Below are 22500 nucleotides of genomic sequence, written 5' to 3' on the forward strand. Positions count from 1 at the left end.
TCGGTCCCTGATGTCCGAGCGAAAACAATACCACACTGCGTTATATTCTTTCGCTCTTACAACACTGACACTTCGATTCCTTCGTACAGCAAATTCATTACACGTCATTTACATTCGATCCCTCCACCGTACGGAACATTCATTCTTTTTCCCCACAACAAAAGCCAAGAAGCGTCTGGAGCAAGTCGCAACAACGGCGGCTGAAGAGATGCGCCGAAGGAGAGAGCCCATCGCTCTTTCCCGCCGACGCTGCTAGCGCGAGCCGCCGCCGCCGCCGCCACGAGACGGAGAGACCGACAGGGCAAACGAGATTACGCAGAGGACCTTGACCCCTCTAAAGCCGCGCGCGCGCGCGCGCGTTCTAAGCGCGCTTGTTTCTGAACGATGCAGCGAGTCAACAGACACACACACACGGCGGCGAGCCGCCGTCTGTCTATACTACAGCCACAGACAGCCAGAGTCAGCCAGCCAGCCAGCCAGCCAGCCGCCGCCCCGAAAACGACGCATTCGCGTGCCGCGCCTATTACACTCGATCCGCGCGCGCGCGCGCGCATAATAATGGCGCCGAGTTTCACGAACCCGGCCGAACGAACCGAGCAACAGAAGAAGGACCGGCGCATTAACGACACGACAAGGGCACGCGGCTCACGCGGCGCTTCTTTTTCGCCTCCCCACCTCCCACAACCGCAACCGACCTGCGGCAACGCGCGGCGGGGTTATTGCAATAATCACCCGACGACAAAAGAAAACAAAACACTGTATATACGCTAAACTTGCCGCCCTAGACGGTACTCCCCCCTTTTACCTCGCCGGCGCGCCCGGGCCAGGCAGCTGCGACGCGATTAATCACTAGCGGCGACACTTTCGCCTTCACGTGACGTAACAAGACGAACTTTCAGGACGCGACGTCAGGGGGACGCGGCGTCGCGGCGGTTTCGGTGCAGGCAAAAACTGCTGGCCGCCGTCTCCGGCGAGCGGTGCGAGTTCTCTCGAACGTTGCCAGCCGGAGATTGTTGTTTTACGTGGTTGATAACGGGAGAAGGGAGCGCGCGCCTCCTGCTCAAGTTCTCAGCCAGCTGGGTGGTTTTTATACACAAGGACGACTCGCCTTCACTTTGTTTACAAAGTCCTAAATCATCCGTGGTATCCGCCATACAGTTTCTTCTGTATCGTACAGTGCAACGGGCAAATGGCAGGCGCTCTTTACAAACGAAAAGATCCGTGATTTACGCGCCTGCTTTCAAGAGGCTCTTGTTTTCGCAATTTTGCTAGCTATAGTAACCGCTCACTTAGTAATTTGTTCATTACGTTTCCAGCCGACTCTCTTCATCATCCAAGCTTTCCCACAGCGCGTAGCATAACCAACCGTCTGTCAATATCACATAACTTTACACAAGCCTTCCTTCCTAACAAAATGCGTCAGAGATGTCAGGAGAAGGCACATAGGCAGGTGCACGCTACACGATGGGTGAGGTTGCACCGACTTGTTTTCCTTGTGAAATACAGCCATGAAACTTGAAAGTAAATTCAGCTTGCCCGTAAGCCAGTAAGGTGTAACTAGATCAGATTGAGCATTCTATAGGGCCGAGCGTTTCCCCGCAGACCCGAACATAGGAGATTGCGTCACCTGTGCAGTGGTCTTCACTGCGCTGCGCAGGCACAGGGTACACAAGCGCGCAGTTGGTCAACAGGAAGTTCCGTGCAATGCCGCAAGAAAAGCTATCGTTGCCGCCAGACAACGAAACAATTGTTAAAAAAACAAAAAAATACATATTCCGTTGTCCGCCGCTAATCACCCTGTTATACACGGGACCCCGTCTGAATGGAGAGATTGCGCTGAGCGGATTAGCGGGGAGTTCCAAGGTTTCGTCTTTCCCCAGAGACGGGCACAAAGCGAGTAATCGCTTCCCCGGTTATTGGCTCACGGGACGCGTAGCTTTCCGCCGCACTGCGCGCAACTGGCGAGGCGGAGCCACCCGCCGAACGCGTTTTCTCAAAGCCCACCATTGCGGTCAAATCGCAAAACTGAAGAGGAGAGTGCGGGTCACCTTCGCGTGCCGCCTTCTCCAACCTCCGCGGTCTGTCTTAAAGTGGAGCTGATAAATTGAGATAAGAGAGACAGACGAGGCCTTAGTTGAATCGGCACGACCCCCACACGCACAGGAGAGAGAGAGAGAGAGAGAGACGATCGGCAGACACGAGCACGTGAGGTGCCTCGGCAGACGCCTCGGTTTTTCCCGCCTTTCCGAGACTCCGCTTCTCGGCCTCCGTTTTGTCTTTCCTGCCCATGGTTTAAAGAAACAACGCGTCCACCAACGAGCCTCTGTTGAAGACTCGGAAACAGGTTTCTTTTAACAAGCAGGTATAGGTTTGCGCACGCTTGCGAAACCGCCATTTCTCTATCGCGGAGATCGTGCCAGAGGAACGGCGCCTATTTGTCTTCACGACTCCGAACTCTCCCGACGAAAAAAGAAAAGTCCACGGGCGCGCGGCCGGACTGGAACGGGAACACCTGTAACGCGCGAAGTCACTACGGCAAACGACACTCGTGAATCATGCGTTTCACAATATCCTCATCAAAGAAAAAGAAAAAGAAAAAGAAAAGCGGCACGAACGCTTGGACTGCAGGAGGACACGGCAGGGTATACGATGACATCGCGCACCGACATACCAGCGTGAATGATGAAGGAAGAGAACGAAAAAAAAAATGAATCGCGGTGGGGCGGGAAGGCACGTGTGGTGATGCTTTGCTCAATCAAAGACAGCTCAGTATAGGCACGACACAGAAACCTGCATAGATCCTATACACAGGCCCGGAGAGAGCGCTCAGGAACGTGATCGCCGATCAGGTCGGTTGGTAGTGCATACCGACTGGAAAACGTGAAAGAAAAACCTTTTTTGTTACAGTACCACGCGGGTGACGTTCTGAAGGCAGCACCTCCGTATACGTGGCATTAGTAACCGCCTCCTTGTGTTCCACGTAGGGAAAAACCGCATTTTCAAAGCCTAGACCGTGACCTCCGAGATCACACGTTCGATGCGAATTCGGAGGCCACGCCTGGACTCGGAGATGACGGTATAATATCGCCTGGTGGGTTCCCATAATGATGCTACACTCCAGATTTTCATGTCGACTCGCGGTATCCTATAAGCTCATTTTTCGCGGGCACTTCTCGTCGTTTATGTCGACACAATCATGTCATGAGAAGCCAACAAACAAGGACGCCAAGGACAATAACATAGGGGGAAATACTTGTACTTACTGATTGAGTAAGATAAATGATAAATTTCTGTAAATGAAAGTGGATAAAAAACAACTTGCCACAGGTTGGGAACGATCCCACGTCTTCGCATTACGCGTGGGATGCTCTAACCAATTGGGCTATCGCGGCGCCGTTTCCCGTCCACTTCTTTGGGTATTTATTTTTCACTACTACAACTAACCTTGGGAGCGTTAGCCAGCGCCACCACTCACAAACCTTGGCGGCGGATGTGGAACATCCCTTCTGCCGCAGGCGTCACGATTACGTGATCATTTAGGGTGAAGGCAAGTGGTCAATAAGCCCACACATGCTACCTGAAGGCATCAATGTTGCCGGATTCGAGACCCTCGTTATTCGTACGGCCTCAAAATTGTGCTGCCGTGTCTCGAGTCAGGGGTTCAACACCACCGACAATGCGGGCACGCATACCACGAGTACGTAGCCATTGGAGCCAATATAACGCACGCACACGTCTCCACTTTATCGCTCATAACCGCCGCATTCACTATGGCAATATTTGTAGTCTTCTGACGAATACTTCGCAATTGTATGATTAACGAAAAAAATCAGAACACTCTTCGTGAACCGCTTCGGTAGCAGCGAAAGTCTTTTAGATCAATATCTTCTATGAAGAGCCCCTAGAGAGTATATACGCGATGTTGAAGGTCATATTTGGCAAGAACGCGCCTTTTGAGAGTAGGAGAGAAAGCACGACGTCGACGCCATCCATCATTTGCAAGAAAAATCGCATCACGTGAACACCCCCGTGCAGGTGTGATGTTGTAGGGATACATGCAGTTACCGAAATTGTCAAAAAAGGTTCATTGATGAGTGGCATACACCCGTTGGCTTACGAGGCACATTCGCAGTGGCACACACACACAGCGACCCCATGATACACACCCAATGATATAGATGAAAGAAAAGGGGTTAAGCGAGGGGCCCGATCTTTATTAATCCTATCCTGAGAAGCCAACAAACAAGGCCACCAAGGACAACACATGGGAAATTACTTGTACTTACTAATTGAATTAAAGAAATAATAAATTAATGGCAATGAAAGTCGGTAAAGAACAACTTGCCGCAGGTGGGGAACGATCCCACGTCTTCGCATTGCGCGTGTGAAGCTCTGACCGATTGAGCTACCGCGGCGCAGTTTCGCCATCCACTTCTTGGGGTATTTTATCATTTCTTTAATTCAGTTAGTAAGTACAAGTAATTGCCCCTATGTTGGCCTTCGCGTTTTTGTTTGTTGGCTTCTAATGAGAGAGCCAGAGCAAGTAGAGGAACGGTAGGGAGGTCAACTAGACGAACACCCGGTTAGCTACCCTACACTGGGGGTGAGGGAAAGGGGAATAGAAAGAAGAACAAAGGCTTCTCATGATATGATTAATAAAAATCGGGCCCCTCGGTTAACCCCCTTCTCGTTCATGTCGACACAGTGGTATATGTGGGTCAGATTGGCGTCAATTTTAGATCACGATTAATCAGTTACCATACAGTACCTACATACATCCGACTTTATACGCGTAGGAGGAAATCCTTTTAATGCGAAAGCATTATGTGCCCCATTACGCGAAAATCCGGCGTCGTTTGCGACATGACCGAAAGATGGGACCAAAGAGAGACACAAAAGGGAAGGAAAGACAGGGAGGTTAGCCAGTGTAAATACCGGCTGGCTACCCTGTGCTGGGGAAAGGGGTAAAGGGAATAAAAGGAGAAGGAAGAGAGAAGAAAAAAAAAAACAAGAAAAAATAGCCGACGCTGCGAATAGTAAGAGCACGTCAAAAGTACTCGGATTGACGACAAATTTGTCAGGCAGGTTTCTGTGCGCAAAGCAAATTAATGCATTCGAAAAGAAAATTAGGGGAGCTTCGACATCGAACCCGGGCCTCCAGGGGGCGATACGAGCATAATTCCCCGACGTCACGGTCTCTCCATGGTTATGGTTGACCAATGTTGTGACTAACTCGTGCGTGCGTCATTGCACATGTGACGTCACTGCCTCCGTCACTGCCTTCGTCACTGCCTCCGCAGAGCAAGTGAGCTCTTCGAATTTCATCGGTGCTGTGTCTACTGCAATGCACTCTCGACGCCAAATCAGGAGTGTATAAGACGAGGGGTGCCTATAGTGCGTGCGTCACTGCCCACGTCACGTCGCTGCCTCCCGTGCATCACTTGCTCTTCGTATTTCATCGGTGCTGTGTCTACTGTGAAGCACATCCGAAAGCGTCTACCTCAGCGGCAGCTGTGAAATGCGGTCGCCCACGGAAGCACGCCTCAGATGACGAAGCAAGGAAACACAAAAGAGGACAACATTGTCCCGACAGACCTACCATTAGGCATAAAATAAAATTCGCCGTTCTGCAGCAAAATGTTCCGAATGTTTCCAGCCTGTGGCCAAGGTATACTCAAACACATACGCGGATTGGACAGAAAGAACTTTAATGCATGCCGAAAACATAAATCGAAAATATTTCACCTAAGCGATTACAATGTTTTCGCATTCCCATACGTAAGCAGTCTTAAGTGCTTCTGCTAATTTTTCTGATCGCTCCTGAGATAATCGTGAAAAGGACTGAAAGCAATAGGTGCGCATAAAGTACACGGCGGAGTCGAACGAAGACGTACAGATCATAAACTAAGGCCTTTACGACAAATTGCTCGAACCAAAGAGTTAGGCAAGCACGATCCTCCAGTCGACGATTCACAGCAACGAAAGTGCTTCATTTCAGTTAAGCTGGTGCGAACGCGTGCATATAAGTTTGTTCAATAGGAGGTCACACTTAACAACGACCCATTTCATTCACCGTTTCCCGCTCAATTGTCATTGGTCGCGCCGTGAGGCTGAGACCGACGACAGGGCGACAACGTGAGCTTAAGCCAATGACGAAGTGAGTATAGAAAATATAAAATGAAATTGATCGTCGCAATATATATAGCCCCGGTGTTCAGACTCACCCAGCGGTGCTTCAAAAACACCCAGACCACCACACACGCGTCGCATTGAATTCCCCTTCCCCCTGCACTACGCTCCTCCTTCCCCACCCTGCTGGCCCGCAAACACGCCCACACACACGTAGAAATGCTCCACGGACGTCACACTACGCCCCCCCCCCCCCCCCCCACACACACGATATCACGCGCACAAACGGACATCTTTTTTTACGACGACGGTGCGCCGCACAAGTGTGCACACGCATGCCGACAGCAGAACTGACTTGAAGCGGAAACGCGAGAAGCCGTCTCCTCTGCAATCCTTTCAATCTTTTTCCACCGCGGTTATTAATGACAGGCGCCTGGCATGGTGTCCCCTCCGGCGACCGTTATTAATTGCAGGGATTATTGCCGGCGACGGCTCGGCTGGATCACGCAACTGTCCTCCGGCACAACGAATAATGCGCATCTGGAGAGACCACCTGCTTCGTACAGCGAGCGCAGACTTGCCAACCTTAATATGTAAAAAAATATTAGCACCGAAGCCAAGAAACGCCAACATTTTGTTTAATATGCTAAACGTTGTTTCATTAGTAAATACGCACGGTGTTCATTAAAAAAAAAGATACCTATAGGGACGCTTCAAAAATGCACTAAAACATCGCGTCAGAAAATCCCCATCAAGAAATTGTTTGCATCGCAGAAGAACGGCACTGTTCGCGACGTCTATTCGTGAAATATCAATATAACGATACGCCAAAATTTCACCTGCCATTTTAATGGTGGCGCTGCCACAGCAATGGCTTACTATCAGTTTTTTTTTTTTTCGTGCCTTTGCTTCATCCCTCCGCTGCTGTTTCCATCTTTCATTTCGCCTTACCCTTTCCCCAGTGCAAAATAGCAGACCAGAAGCTCTCCTGTTTAACTTCCCTGCCTTTCCCACTGACGTTTCTCTCTCTCTCTCTCTCTCTCTCTCTCTCTCTCTCTCTCTCTCTCTCTCTGTGATCATATTAGTTACTGATTCCCGCGAGTATACGACTATGTTATCAACGATATTGCACGTTAGCGTACCTACTTTGTCAAGTGCTTTCTCATTCTTGCAGAATTCCTCTTACAGTACAAATGGGTACGCGCACGCTTCTGTGTCGTTTATTGGCGTCATATCTGCAGTTACGTCACTGCCAACACAGTCTCACTACCACACCAAGCTATTATTACTTATCCGGGGCACAAGGACATCGCCAGGCGTCAATCCTATTTACTTCCAGCGAGAACGGTACCTATATTGCCCTATAGGGTTGTGAACTGAGCTCGTCGGTACATATTTACCTGAATAGTTGGGAATAACACGAGAAAAACGCTACTACAAGTCTAGCTTTGTCCCATTTCTTGCACTGTCCAAAATGAAGAATTCGCGTGATTACTGCACAGCTCCTAACCGACATATTACACCTGAGCTGAACCACGGTACAATTATTTAGAACGCGAAAGCACCATCACGCGAAAATCCGTCGGCTCCGGCGTGAATGAAATATATGGTACCAAATATGGCCGACTGCGCAAAATGCTTTCCACATTAGAAAATTCTCGGATTGACGTCAAATTTCTCAGGGAGGTTCTGTAAACAAAGTAGATTAATGGCTTTGGGAAAGAAAATTTGGTACATTTTGGTATCGGTGGGAATCGAACCACGGGGTAAGAGACGAGCACGCTTCCCCAAGACCACGGCTGTTGTGGCAGTGTGCTTAGAACTACGTTCCACACATAGCAGTCAACGCTGTGCAGGCTAGAGGGACTTCTTGCAGTGGATTCGTTCGCACATTAAGATATGATTCGATTTTTTTTTTTTTTACCGCTATTGTGCGCAGCTGTTCTTCATATAGGCTCAATATTGAATGAAACAAGTTTCAATCCTTAGACACAAACAAACGCATTGTGGTATACGGCTGCTAATGCGTTGTTATAGATCATTGTTATTGTTCTTTCCGAGTTTTCTTTTTTCTTGTTTTGCAGCCCGCTGCGAGATGCCCCACGTGCTTGCTCGCGCGAGCGAACGCAGTCGGTGAGCAGCGAAGCATGGACGGAACGCGCGTAGCGATAAGTTTTCGTCACCGAACTTCTTGCGTAGCTTCCACAGCGTTGACTGCTATGTATGGAACGGAGTATATAGTACGCGCGTTCATGACCACGTTCATAACGTTCCGAGGTCTACACACAGTAATGATGCGTTCGCATGCCCACACGTAAGCAGTCTTAAGTGTCTCTGCAGATTTTTGTTTCTTTTTTAGATGTTCCACAGACAACGCCTGGTCCGCACAAGAACGCGTTCTTAAATTCGTTATTATTCTCGGTATACCTCCGTATTCGCAAATGCGTCTTTTGGTACGTTCACGACAGGTGTCACTTAAATCAAGTCAAGCATGAGCTTCAAGTTAAGATACATTTCTGAATACGGGGGGTAAATGTTCGTGCAAGACGCCCCAGGTCGACTGCTTCAGGCGCAAAGCGCGTTCCCTGTTCTTGAGGCGAAGCGATTTTACACTACCGGTGAGCGTTTATAGCGAAGCGATTATACCACCGACCTTACAGTCCTAATCGACGCCCCCCTTGCGGAGACGCCATGGACGTAGTTCTCTAAAGCTTCGAAAGATCACCGAGGGCGGGCGGGCGGGCGTGAGTGCGTGAGCGAGCGGACTTGCCAGACGGCGCCGCGCGGGCGACCTTCGAATGTCGCCACCTCGTCACGACGGTGCCGGCCGTGTCGGGGATGTATTAGAAATGTCGCCGCGACATTTGCGCGCCCCGCGGAGTGCTCGCGGTGTTATATGCAGCACGCACACACCCCGCGCTCGAAGAGGTCGCGCCGCGCTTCTTCGAGCGGAGTCAACAACCTCTAGACGCATGCAAAAAGCAAGCACACAGAATTTCCGCGAAGTTGTCGTCGCTCACTTCAATCTTGAAGCCAGGCCACGCGCGTGAATTGCGCGCGCGCGCGCGCCGGATCGGAATACACAACTCGAAGGCGCGATGAGATAACGAAGTTTTTTAGTTTTTTAATCACTTTCTTTTTCTTGAGGACCCTGGATAGCAAAGGGAAAGGCAGACACCTTAGACCGATAGCGAACCAGTCAAACCTCGTTGTAACGAAACGGAGCAAAATGATAAATGGATATAACGAAGAAAGTGAAATTCCCCTTGAAATCCTCACGGACGTTCGAAGCGCAGTACACGCAATAATGAATATAACGAAGTTTTTCAACTTCGTTATAACGCGGTTTTACTTACTGCAAAACTTCATTTTCCCCGAATCTCGTAGTAATGAGTTTGTTATTAGAAGACAGAGGTGAAGATCAAATTTCCATTTCTTGAATTTCGCCCCGGAACCCCAGCGCCAGTACGTCTGCGACGTCACATATTTCGAAATATTTTGTTTCCTATACCAGGGCCGTTGTAAATCAACAAACGTTCTTGAAACTTGCTAAGTTCAGTTTGCGACCTTTTTGGAACATTCATCCTTACGGATAAAAACACCAGAACTAAGACCATCCCATTCTGGCTATGACGTCACGCTGAGCCGGTACGGGAACTACACCAGGCGTGGTCGCCTCCGGTTTGTCGTGTTGGCGTCTTTTCTGGCTTGTCAATCCTCTATATCGTAAGAGTGATTTTTCTTGGCACTGTAGAACAGTACTAATTTAGTAGAATGCCGCCGTAACCATTCTTATATTCAGCGCCCCTTTAATCCAAAAAACCAACCACGACGTACGAAGCGAATGATCTCTCCGAACTTGAGGTCCGGTAACGTATACGACAGCGATTGAGAAACCAATATCTTTAACCAGCAAACGTGAGTACCCAATCGGATTGCACCATGCCTGCAGCAAAAGAATCGCCGCAACTACCACGGGCATATTATTTTACTAATTATTTCAGTACACTATCAGCTTCAGCCAGCGCAATTACAATTACAATCAGATTCCAATACATCGGATTCAAATCGTCCATTGTCTCGTATTGAGGCTCGGATGCAGGAAATGATCCTTGTCGTGTCCCTACAGCCCACTAACGTGCAAGAATGAAGGCGACGCTACCATATGTGGCCCATAGACTTTCGCGTCAAGCTGTACATCCCATTCCGACATGTGTCCACATTGAGTGCGAAAAGACGAGCTCACCTACAGACGCCGACACCCCAAGGTGGGAGCAGCGAAAGAAACAACCCCGAGGATGAGAAGCTCGAATGACGTGCGGCGTGGCCAGCCAATCCTGCCCCTGCAAAAGGCAAACAAGGAAAGACAACTTTAAAGACCTCTTTATTGCCGGTAGGTTATAACTAAAAGTGCGAGTTCCAACACTCTAGCGCGCTACTCTTCGCCATTTCCCTTTACTGTAGCAGACTACGACAAATCGCGTAAACACGTCCGTACGCTGTAAGTCTTTTCTGTTCATTACTTTTTCCGGCGGTAAACTCACTCAGTAATACTCACCGGTTGAAACTACCCACACCTACAGAGAGCAAGCAATCATCGACGATCTACAACATGACCATGCGCATGCGAACATGAGCACTACGGGTACGACACGCATGGCATGAAAACACCGCCACAGTCTTGTGCATTTGCGCACTTCCTCTCGTAACCACAGCCGTCTTTTCTTGCTCCCTTCTCAGTATTTCTTTCAGTGCAGAGAAGCCAAGTTTCAAGCCCACAAGTACAAATGTTCTACGAGGGGCATCAGTCGACAAGCGCCGGCTAACCTTTTAGAAAACACGCCGACCACTCGAACGCATTTTTTTTTTTTTTTTTGGGGCAGCGCAGTTCCGATTCAAAACACGCACACACATACGACGCAGTTCGCCTCGTTCGCGTGCGTCGTACTCGACACTGCGGCATCGCAGAGAAAACGTGAGTGACTACGTAGCGTGCGCAGCGGCAATATCTGGAAAGCCGCCTATTTATTACGCACTCCACCTCTACCCACAAACCCGACGACCTCTTGCTTCTTTGAAAGGTCGGTCGCCGGCCCCCATTCACACGTCAACAACTTATTGGTTCTCGTCACGAGCTTTCCGAGAGAAAATACTGCGAAGACCGCGAGAAGGACGACAAACCCTGGCAACACACGCGCGCATGGACTTTTTTTAAGAACATCCTTGTACTTATCGTGTAATGGTGGATCGTGTGCGCGTGTGTGGCGAGAAAGGTTCTTTACGATATACGTTCCAGAAGGGCCCGCTCCAGCTGGGTGTGCTCCGCCCAGTCACGCGTCGCCTGGCAACGGAGACGCGCCTCTGCTGTATATCTTATCATTTTTACCCTTTGGCTTGTGCAGTACACTTTTTCTTCCCCTAAGCTTCACTACAAGGCCTGGCAAGATGGCTCCCGTCGAGGGCAGCTGAGCGACCCAGCGAGCGCTGTGAAGGAGGGGGTTAGGTAGATGCCGCTTTAGCAGCCGCAGACGACTGCACAGGGAGACGTTGTTACTGCCAACTTGCTTTATTGTAACGTATCCAATTGGAGGGGGCATACGGAAGTTCACGTTCGTAGCTGGGCGGATGCATACGCAGCGCGGGCCCTGCTGGAACGCACTGTAATGAACCTCTCGCGCATGTGGTGGCAAACCCTTCCCTCGCCGTCTGCGCTGCCACACCGCGGCGCGCAGACGTCGCAGCAGACGACAACCGAAGTGCCCTGTGGGAAGAACAAAAGAAAGCGCTCCTCGAGCTCTATCCTCCACTTTCGCCGTGGTCGAGACGAGCCCGATTTAGAAGCGCCCGCGTATGCAAGCAAGCGGTGAACAAACTCTCGAACACCAGAAATAGCGTCGACTTATAGCTCGCTATCGCGGGGAGCGCGAAGCGTGCACAAACGCGCAGACACGCGAGTTGGAACTTAAAAGCGCGCGCTTACACGGCTCTCGCCAGAACGCTCTGCCTTGCGTATAACGTCGGACGTTTCCTTTTATCCTCTTGTTCCTGTTTTGCTTTTCGAGAAAGAAAGAAAGAAAGAAAGAAAGAAAGAAATGGTGGTCTTAACGACAGCAAGAGAGTAAGTCGGATGGAAAGTTCACGTTGTGAGGAAGCGAAACACTCGAGCGAATACGCGCCGAACCTACCGAAGAAGAAAAAATGCTCGTCGCGTAGACTTTCCTGTTACGAGCGCTGACGGGAAAAGTGGAACGAATTCCTTTCCTCGACTTAACCGGGCGGAGGACGCGCGGAGATGTTGAACGCCCGCAATTTTCGTTTGTCCTGGCCAGCCACTTCTCTCTCTCTCAGTGTATATATAGTATACAGCATATCGAGGGGCAAGGACATAAAGCTGCGCCGTCTGGCGTAAGATCTGGAGAGCTGCAACAGATTACATGTAAAAAAAGAAATGTTGCGTAATGAGAAGCGTGAGCTGAACCAAGGAAACAGCTTGTGGACTCGCAAGGCGCCAGACCGTGTTCCTTTTCCTCTTTCGTTTTAAATGCTGGAGAACTTCATTACCTCCCCCTTCCCCTCTCTTCTTTTTCTAAAACTATCTAGTCTCAAAGTTGTACCAACGTAACCTATATGTAGCATAGGTCCTCTGTTAAAGTATAATTCACCTTCATAATCAGCGCTATACAAATGCATGGAAATATATTTGGAATGCAACAGTGAAATGCGATTGAGTGGCCCTTGAAAGCACATAGCGGTCTTCGTACGAATTGGTAAGCCATAGAATTTTATGGCTCAAAATGGCATTGTCGCCCTCCCGTAGATAGTACGAACCCTTTGGGGATTATTTTAAACCGCGAATGTAGAATTATTACGATGAATCATCTGTATAGGCCTCGAGCGTTGCTGTTTCAAATCAGACCTGCAGCGCCACTGCGGCGGCGGCTGGCGAAATGTCCCTGTTCCCTCCGCACAGCCTCGCCTAGCCGCAGCAGGTGGAGGATAGCCCCTAGCAGCGCAAGCGTGTGTACGCGGCGAAAACAGTCGACCTCTATCTACTGTTCCGTGTGCGGATGTCATAACAGCTACAAGAACACGGCCGGGAAACTGCTGAAGGTGCAGTTTTATCATCTTCCTTGGAAATCGTACGAGGCTGATCGGCGACAACGTTGGATCGAAGCGCGTCCTGTCTTCGCGCGGTTTCCATCGCTTTCTCTCAAGGTAATATTGACACATTGTTGGTTCCCTTGTTTTCTTTTATTATTTTTAGCCAGAATGGAGATTTGTGGCAACCAGTGCAACGCAAGACAGTCATCTGCAGTGCTCACTTTGTCGGTAACAAATCGAGCACGATTGCCGGCCATCCCGCCTATGTGCCAACTGTGTTTCCGCCATGTTACAGAAGAAGTGATGCAGTACTACAAATTATTGGGAGTGACACTTGCGCTGATGTACCACCCTCTGGCCACACACCAGTTGTAAGTGTTTGCTGGAAGCACTGTGTTGTGTCTGAATTCAAGCAGTGTTCCGAGGCATTTCATTTCATGCAGCAAAGATCATAAGTGGGTCTAATGGCAGGGAACATGTATTTGATCGCGACTCCATTTAACTAATATCTCATTACTCAATTGTTCCTATCAACCAAGACATAATTCTTTTGCTTGAGATTAACGCAACATTTCAATGCTTTCAAGTTCTTTCCAAGCACTTAAAACAAAACTTGACGAGATGCTTTTCTGCAACTTTTCAGATGACCCAGACAGATGCAGATCTTAACGGAGGTGTTTGCACTGTGTTCCTCTCTGTGACAGCAGAAGGCGCCGCATCTACACAAGTTTGCCACACCAACATTGTTGAGAAAGGTGTACAAGCAAGTGCCTCTGTGAGATCGACAGCTATTGGACCGAACGAGCGCAGCTGTGCATTTCTTGGCTACGCATTTCTTGGCTCTTCATTTGTGCGGCGCATTTTCCTATGATTTCCGACGGACCGACGGCACTGTGTAGTTCTTCTCTCACGCAGTGAACGTGATTAACGGCGTACAAGTCGCCACCACGAAGCAAACTACTTCGTTTGAAGTATTCCTGAACGTTTGCTATTCGTCCGTAGCCGCAAAACAGCAAGCGGGGCTCGTTTTGCGTTGCCATTTTCACGCGCCGACGTTCACCGCACACAACATGACACAACTTCGTGCTGCGCGCCGGGAAGGGAACAGGGACAAAATGCGCGATATGGCCGCATTGGCGCTGCGCACTTGGAGAGCGGTGGCGCCACCAACTGAGCGCACGAGGAGTATACTGTTTCGATAATGATCAAAACGTTAGACTAGTTACTTAGGCCGGTAAGCCACAATGCCTAATTTACGTGTAACGAGCTCGCGGTCAACGACGAATAGTTCAACCTCTCTGAAAATGGAAACGCGTCACGGAAAGAACTATGAAGCGCGCGCGAGTGATTTTCATTCGCACAGCTTGACGTGAAGTCCCAGCGTATACCTGCTTCAGCTACAGCACACTACACTCTTAATACCGTTCGACTTAAGTTTCATTAAAGGTAAGTGGAACACCAAATATTATCGTTCCCCACACGCCGGTTCTACCAATTACGTCGAATGTACCGAATATGCAAGATTCTAGCAAGCACGTATTTTCTTAATAAAAAGAGCGTTCAAACTGACGATGCCCACTAAAGAATGAGCCTCATTGCAAGGCAGCTAGCCACACTGCCATCGAACAGACGTTGTTGATTTTCGGGTTCGTTTGCAGTCGCCATTTCCCAGTTTGCTGTACGCATGTCGTATCGCTTCTGCTCAAGCGCCTTTTGTGGAGGTACGTAGCCCAGTGGCAGGATTGCAAAAAAGAAGACGTTTTCATTACGAGGCATCCCTCAAGCATAAGGTGATCCTTCTAGCAGAAGAACAGGCTAACTGGGCAGAGTCGTATGTATTATAGCGTTCCCGAGACATGCGTCGACAACTGGCAGCAACAAAAAAAAGTTTGTAATGCATGATATAGAACTGAAGACGACTTTCTGTGGTCAGCAGTCAGCGAAAGGGAGGGCGTCGTCGGACTTCGACAGCGACTAGCCGCCAAGGTTCAGGTGTGGGCGTCTCCGTGTGCTTTTGTATGTTTCACAAGATCGTTTCAACACGTTACGCGTCAACTCAGGTTTCGTTAATTGATGTGCGCGATAGAATCGGCGCCAAGTTACTTTTGTTTTTGTTTTGTTTTTAGATATTCGGGCGGTAAAATAACTGCGCGTGACAATTGGGGCGCCATAGACTCGTGCAAATACGGCATTTGTAAAAGAAAAAAAAATGTTCCGCTTACTTAGACCCAGGAGGAACGATAGTGTAGTAGCAGCGTCCCATATACGCGAACGCAACTATACACCTTTGACTACCCCCCTCCCCCCTCCCACTTCGCCCACTCCACGCTCCCAGGTCCCCCACACCACGATCGCCACGTTTTTTTTTTTTTTTTTTTTTTCTTTCCCTCGCCGAGACGGCGCATGTCACTGGCTTCGATTCTAGCACAAGGAAAAAGCTGCACCTACATACACCCCTGGTGTCCTCGTCGTCACCTATACCAGTGTCGCCGCCGTCGCCGCCGACACAAACCTCACCGCAACCCTCCCCGCGTTCGACTTTCCAAGACGCGACTCAAGCCAAAATGTAAGCCGCAGGGCTTCGAAATTAGCCTCCTTCGGCGGCTGCGGTCCCGCAGCTTCGCGTACATACAGATACACGCGCGGGAGGAGACTCCGCGCCAATCGCAGCTCTCGCGCGCGACCGTTTCCGCATCCCAAAACGTAAACTCCCCAAGACGACGACGACGACGACGAGAAAACCTGTTTCTGCACCGGTATACACCAAGTATACGCGCAGGCATGCCCATACACTCACTGGCTGCTATAACCTCCGTCCGCTGATGCGGCTTCGCCGTGGATTACTTATACTCCTGCGGCTGCTATAATACCATCCCCTGGCGTTTTCCTTCTGTCTTTCTCTTTCTTACCCCTTTCCCACTCTCTCCCTCCCTGCGCAAAGAGATCCAGTTGCGTACGCAACGCAACCGCGTGTGATGCGCGTTTGCGTCGGTATGCGCGCACCGTGTAGCTAGCTACACCGACGAGCACGGTGTTCCGCGGGGAAGCCAAGCGTGCGCCACGCGAGCTTCGATTGCGCAATCGACAACACCCGCCCGTCCGCTCGCTCGCTTCTTCGGAATCGATGCTATGAGCCCCTCCAAGCGTTCGGGAATTGGCCACGCACCTCAGTAGTCGGAGACCCCCCACCCCCGTACGTGGCGGGAATGCCGAAAACGCCGCCGGTCTCGAAAGCGATGTATGCGCGCGGGTCGCCTTTCAGCGACTATACACGAGGCATGCACTTATCATACGCGACGCAAACGCCCGTGCGTGTGTCACCACTTGTTGCTTGCGTTGCAAAACGGCGAAGCCGACATGTGGCAGCAGTGACCGCATTTCTGTGACGTCACTACTTTCGACACGAAAAAAGCGGGTCAGTGGCGTGCCAACTATTTTATTTATATATATATATATATATATATATATATATATATATATATATATATATATATATATATATATATATATATATATAAACTCTCACTGCGAGTTATCTTTGTCGTTGACCGCCCTGATTATGTCACACAACGTGGACCATTACAACCCAGTGTAGCAAAACTTTTTGAAGCGTGTGCTAGGCACGTTGCTGGGTTACTACTCCTTGAAAAGGCCCCCGCCATCTGCCATTGGGCTGCGCCGATTGATGCCAATGCACACGCCTCCAGCTGCAGGTGCGCACTGCCTATAGTGGCGCGTCAGCCCGCACGTCCAAATTTTCCAGCTGCCGTTTGAGGTCTGTCTGAGTGGCCGCGGCCGCTAGACGGCGGCACCGTTCCTGGACGGTGTTTGCCATATCGTCGATTACACGGTCGCAGCACACGCTACGCGACAGATGCAACGGGCAGAGCGCTCAAGAATCAGGGTGCTTAGAAAAAGTTTATTCAACAAGAGACGATACGAGCACTGAGTCACAATTACAACACAATTCCACCAGGACGATCACATCTACAAAGTGCGAAGCACTGTATATACGGCACGTTTTCAAAGAAGTGTCCGGGCCCTCACTCGCTAAGACACAGATCCACGTAGATCCACATAGATCCACGCAACACAAGATTACACAGCAACTAATTGTGAGGTTATATAAAATGATGTTGATATATACAGTGCACAAAATGGTTATGTAGAATGATGATACGACAGAGGCATTTTGCATAACTTTGAAGTGTTGCTATGAGATGGGTATATACAAATATGATCGACAATCGGGGACAGATATACACCGTGTGCACACGTACGTCACACGCGAGTGTGCGGAGGTGCAGCACACATCCTCATTTTTATAGGCCCTCCGCCAAGCGCGAGTGCCTCATTGAACTAAATGAATTTTTCGAAGTAAATTGCATAACAGAATTCGTAACGTGCGACTTACACACAAGCTGCAGACGCTATAGCTCCGGATTGTAATTCGAATATGCGAGAAAACACCATTCTGTTACGCGGAAACTCAAAGACAAAAAGCTCTTTTCCAGCAGCCGTTTGAGGTCTGTTTTGAGTGCCCGCGGCCGCTATTGGCGGCGGTACTGTTTTGGGGGTGAGCACAGAGCGAGCCCGCGAGACGTGCCAACCAGCTAGAGGCTGACAGCTTCGCTGTAAAATAATCATTGACCCAAGTTGACATGAAAGAGGGTCAGCAAAGAGCGATAAATACCCAGCGTCATTATTACAAAAGGCGGCACAAAACCAGTGACCCAAGTTCGCATCAAATTTCTTGAAGAGCGGCGCATAGGCAGCGACTCAAGCTAGTCAAGCGGTTGTCTTGAATCCGGTTCCATCTACACATTAGCCCAGTGCTTTGCCCACATGACCATGGACTACCTAGTCCATACCTAGCACGTACCCAGAGTTATATAGCCAGTAACTCAACTTGGTCAGGCGGTTGGTTTTGAACCCGGTTCCCCTTACACAGCAGCCCGGTGCTCTGCCCATTTGACCACGTACTACATCTCACCCAAATTGGCGGGAAAGAGGCTAGGCGCGGACACGCGCATAGATGCATAGTGACCGACATATTGCAACCTGCACCAAGTTCCCATGGAATGCTAAAACGCGTATAGGTCCCGTGAAGGGGGCGAAATAGACGGAAAGACAGGGAGGTTAGCCAGTTCTCAGGCCGGCTGGCTACCCTGTGCTGGGGAAAGGGGAATAAAAAATTATAGAAAAGAGAAGTTACAGAAATACGGAAGGGAAAAAGGTCCCGTGAAACTCTTCAGGAATGAAGATGCGACAGCTCCATCAGCGGCAACGCAAATAACTACGTTAACATGAACCCGACAAAGTCGTGTCGAGTGCGCTTGTCGGGTCGAAACCGGGTTCGTGCAAAACGCTCGCGGGTCGGCTCGGGCGAGCTAGCGAGCGTCCAGGCGAGCTCGGCCAATTGACCCGCCTGCAGCAAAGGGTGGGTCGACTCGCCCGATTCACATGGCAACGATGCATGGGAAAGCGGTCGGGTCGAGCCGAGCCAGCTCGACTTCCGACTCGACTAACTCACGTCGAGTTCATGCAAAACGAAGCCAATGTCAAAGTCTCAGCGAGATGACGAAAAGGGAGCAAACCACAACCGCACGCTCGGGCGCCAACTTGCTTGGCCGCACACGAAAGATCCATGGCCCGCGGCGCTGCGAACAACAAAGAGAACACGCGTTTCAAGCCTTCACAAGAGCGTAGGCGCGGCGCTTCGTTAAAGCCAAGGGGGCGCTCCGGTAAGGCGATCTGCCCGAGATAATGACATTCGGCCGGAGAGCAACGATCCGTCGTTCATGGAACCCACTCGCAAGGTGAGGACAACGGCACCGAAACAAAAAAAAGAGGACTCTCGGCGCGGCGCATTTAATGCGAAGAGGGCGCGCGTTCATGCGGAGACTCGTGGGTAAGCGTATATATAACGTCCCGGACGCGGTATCGTTGTCCCATTCTTTACTACGAGCGCCCATTCACGCTCACGTGCACTCCAAGAATTGACAATAAAAGAGCGCGGAACTTTAAATAAAATGTAGGAGGAAATGAAGCTGGGGAAGCGACCTCAATTTTTAATCGTCATATACGCCAGCGAAAAGTGAAGTCGATTTGACGGAAACGTGCCGCCAATGGCAACAATGGCAGTGGCACATGTCTGTATACTATCTTGGACAAGTAAAATGCACCCAGGCTTCCGATTTTTGCTATTCACAACCATCTGAAGCCAACAGAGAATGAAGCCAAGCAATATATATCTATCTACATGTATACACACTCAATTGTTCATCTAAACACAACCGCCGCTGCCAGCAATCGAGTCGGTGCGACCTCGTGATCAGCAACGTAATTAACCCCATAGCCAGTGAGCAGCCAATGTGGTTCGATTATACAGAAGCGCGCGTAAAGCAAAAGCCAGCAAAGAAAACGTAATCCGGGAGTTCGGCTCGGATGATTAAATCCAGCTCTTTCCAAGATCTTTCCAACTGCCACGGTGGAAACTTGGTGAACAGTAACGGCCCGCCGCTACTCCGCAAAAGCCGCCAACGCTACGATGTTGCACAAGTAGAAGACGGCGGCCTGGGGTCTTGTGATTTCCAAGGACACGCGCTTTACAGCATGCGCGAAGTGTTACACTTCAAGGCGGCGTCAACCGTCGCCTTGGCAACAACGTGGCCGGCGTCTTCGGGAGTCTCGTCGCCGAGCTCGATTTCTCGGAAACAACTTCGCCAGGGTTCACTTGACACCAAACGGACGCAAAGCCTAGTTGAAAGAGTTGCAACACGTCGGCGAACAGGAGCGCGATCGTTACGCAGCCGCCGGCGTTCTTTTCAATTTAGTTCGCCCACCGAACGACGCGTAGGCGAACCGCCGTGCGGGGAAGGGGCATTGCACGGCGGTGTCGCTGGACGGAGAGCGGTAGATCCTGTTATCCCGATTCGGCCCGTCCGGGCACGCGCGCTTCTTGGAATTTCGCGGCGGTGTACAGCGCTTTGACCACGTTTTCGTCAGAGTCGCTCGCGTTTCTTCATACGGCGAAGCTGTTTTTAAAAGCGAAGCTCCCTTTCTTATGCCTACTCTCCCGGTTTCGGAGGGGCTGCTGCCGGTGCAGTCTGCTGCTGGGTTTATCGGAACCTAGGCGAGTATATTTGTGGATGCAAGTATACGCAAAGATGCTGCCTTGCTCGATTGGCCGGTACCAGATAGAGTGCACATTGGCACCGGATATATATATCACCTGCCGCCCTTTGGCGGCAGGTGACGTTCGTAAGCCCCGACATGAGCTCCAACACGAGCCCGCCATCGTCGTCAGTTCATCTTTCCATTCTGATCCATCATTCCTTCGTTGTCATGCCGTATTCCCTCCGTCGTCGTCACAGCATTGCCCTCACACCGGCATCATTCCGCCGTCGCCACCATTCCACCGTCATCGTGCCACCGTGATCACGCAGTCACGTTAATCGCGCCATCCTAATCTTACCGTTGTCGTCATGTCATCTTCATTGCGCCTGTCATCAGTCGTCATCGTCGTCGTGCATTCGTTGCCATACCGTCGTTGCGATGCCGCCGCGATCGTTACGTGTATATCGTCGTCAATGCCTTAGTCATCGTTATATCGCCATCGTGCTGCCGTCGTCGCGCCGTCGCAACCACGCACTCGTCGTAATCATAGCGCCGTTATCGTTCCGTCGTCGTCATGCTCGATTTTAATGAGGTCGTTGTCATGCGTTCACGGTCACACCGCCGTAGTGATGTCGTCGTGGTCGTGTAGCATCGTCGCATTCCCGTCGTAATTTCGGGCTTGCGTCATCCCACTGTCATCCTATACCTTCGTCGTCATTCCAGCGTTCGCCAGCAAATCGTCGTCGTCATCTCACTCTCATACCGTCGTCGTCGATCCCGCCGTCGTGTTCGTTCCATCGTAGTCATGTGTGGGATGCGGATGTTTGAGCGCCACCAGCTGATGTCGAGCGAGGCGTTTCCCGGTGCTTCCTTCCTTCCTTTCTTTCTTTCTTTACTTTTTGTACGATTCTGTCTCCATCGGATATGTCTCCATCTGGTCGGCTGGGAGCCAAAGCTATGCGGCTCCCAGCCGACCAGAATAAACAACCAGAAGAAGGGGCCGCCCCCTCCTCCGTCATTTGTCTCTCGTGACTGAACGGGAGAGTCGCCGAACGATCAGTGGCCAAAAATGGCCGACCCGCCCTGTGGCGACCTTCCAAGCTCTTCGAGAGCACCGTAACGTACAGGCCTCGAAAATCGCGACAAAGTGATTTCCTAAGGGATAACGACAGTTCGCGCATGCAAATTGGCTGTCAGATCTGCTGCACGCGACCTTTAACTTCAGCCGACGCGCGCGACTAACGACTCATGCGCCAAGCACGTGCTGAACGTCGATAAATGTCGCCGCAGATTTGGTGTCACTCTCCCCTCCCCAATTGAAGAAAGAAAGAACGAAAGAAAGGAAGGAAGAGGACGTACGCATTCGATGATAACATTTCCACAACAGGATAATTAGACCTACGAAATACGCGACCACGGCCGCAGCTCCAGACGAGTCGACGCGGTGCGTTCTCGGCGTGCGGGCGCGAACCCTCGGGAGACGCGGAGTGCGTCCCACGAGTGGCTTCCCAAAGCAGCGTTGTACTACGCCCCTCGCCCACCAAAATTTGCGAACGCACGCACACGCGAGACGAGACCGACGACGTGGAGGACGAGATCGAATCGTCGATGACGGCGCAGCAGAGAGGAGATGGGCGGGAGAGAGGGCTCCATATCACGCCGCTGACGCCCCAAACAGGTTTGGCGGTGGGGAGGGAAGCCGAGGGGGGGGGACGCAGACGTGGAAATGCCGGCGCGGGGCCTTCACCCCAGCCGCCGAGCGGCGCGGAGCCGAGGTCGCGTACGAAGACCTCTGAGTGAGGGACTTTCGCTCGCCCAGCCCAAAACGCCGAAGTCATCGCGGGACGGTGTGCGACGTGAGGACCCCCCTTTTCAGATCCGCTGATCATCATCACTGCGCGCCATGGACTGCTACGCTACTGAAACAATGGAGTGCCGGTATAGTTCGTATCAGTTAATGCTACAGAGCAACGGCACTATGAAAACGTCTTACACCACTTTGGGGGCCCACTTGTCACCAAACCATCACCGCGTCATCGACCTTGCGACCTTTCCCGTCGGGAACGCTGTGCGTCACGCTGATTCGCCCATGCCGTTCTTTGGAGGTATATAAGGTACCATGAGCGCAGCGTTAGAATAAAATACACGCAA

The 22500-nt window shown here is 50.7% G+C and overlaps 1 protein-coding gene and 1 non-coding gene across 5 annotated transcripts in view; both read right to left on the reverse strand.

The window, feature by feature from the left end:
* Positions 1–22500, reverse strand: part of LOC126522830 (solute carrier organic anion transporter family member 74D-like) — a 181316-nt gene that overhangs the window by 91856 nt on the left and 66960 nt on the right. For all 4 annotated transcript variants that reach the window (XM_050171659.3, XM_055066578.2, XM_050171661.3 and 1 more), the window contains exon 2: positions 10376–10472. The gene's annotated coding sequence lies outside the window, so the exon portion shown is untranslated. The remainder of the gene's footprint in view (positions 1–10375; positions 10473–22500) is intronic.
* Positions 4343–4415, reverse strand: TRNAA-CGC (transfer RNA alanine (anticodon CGC)). The gene has a single exon. It is a non-coding gene; the product is annotated as a tRNA-Ala (tRNA).

The sequence above is a fragment of the Dermacentor andersoni genome, chromosome 6 (assembly GCF_023375885.2).
Source record: "Dermacentor andersoni chromosome 6, qqDerAnde1_hic_scaffold, whole genome shotgun sequence".
NCBI lineage: Eukaryota > Metazoa > Arthropoda > Arachnida > Ixodida > Ixodidae > Dermacentor > Dermacentor andersoni.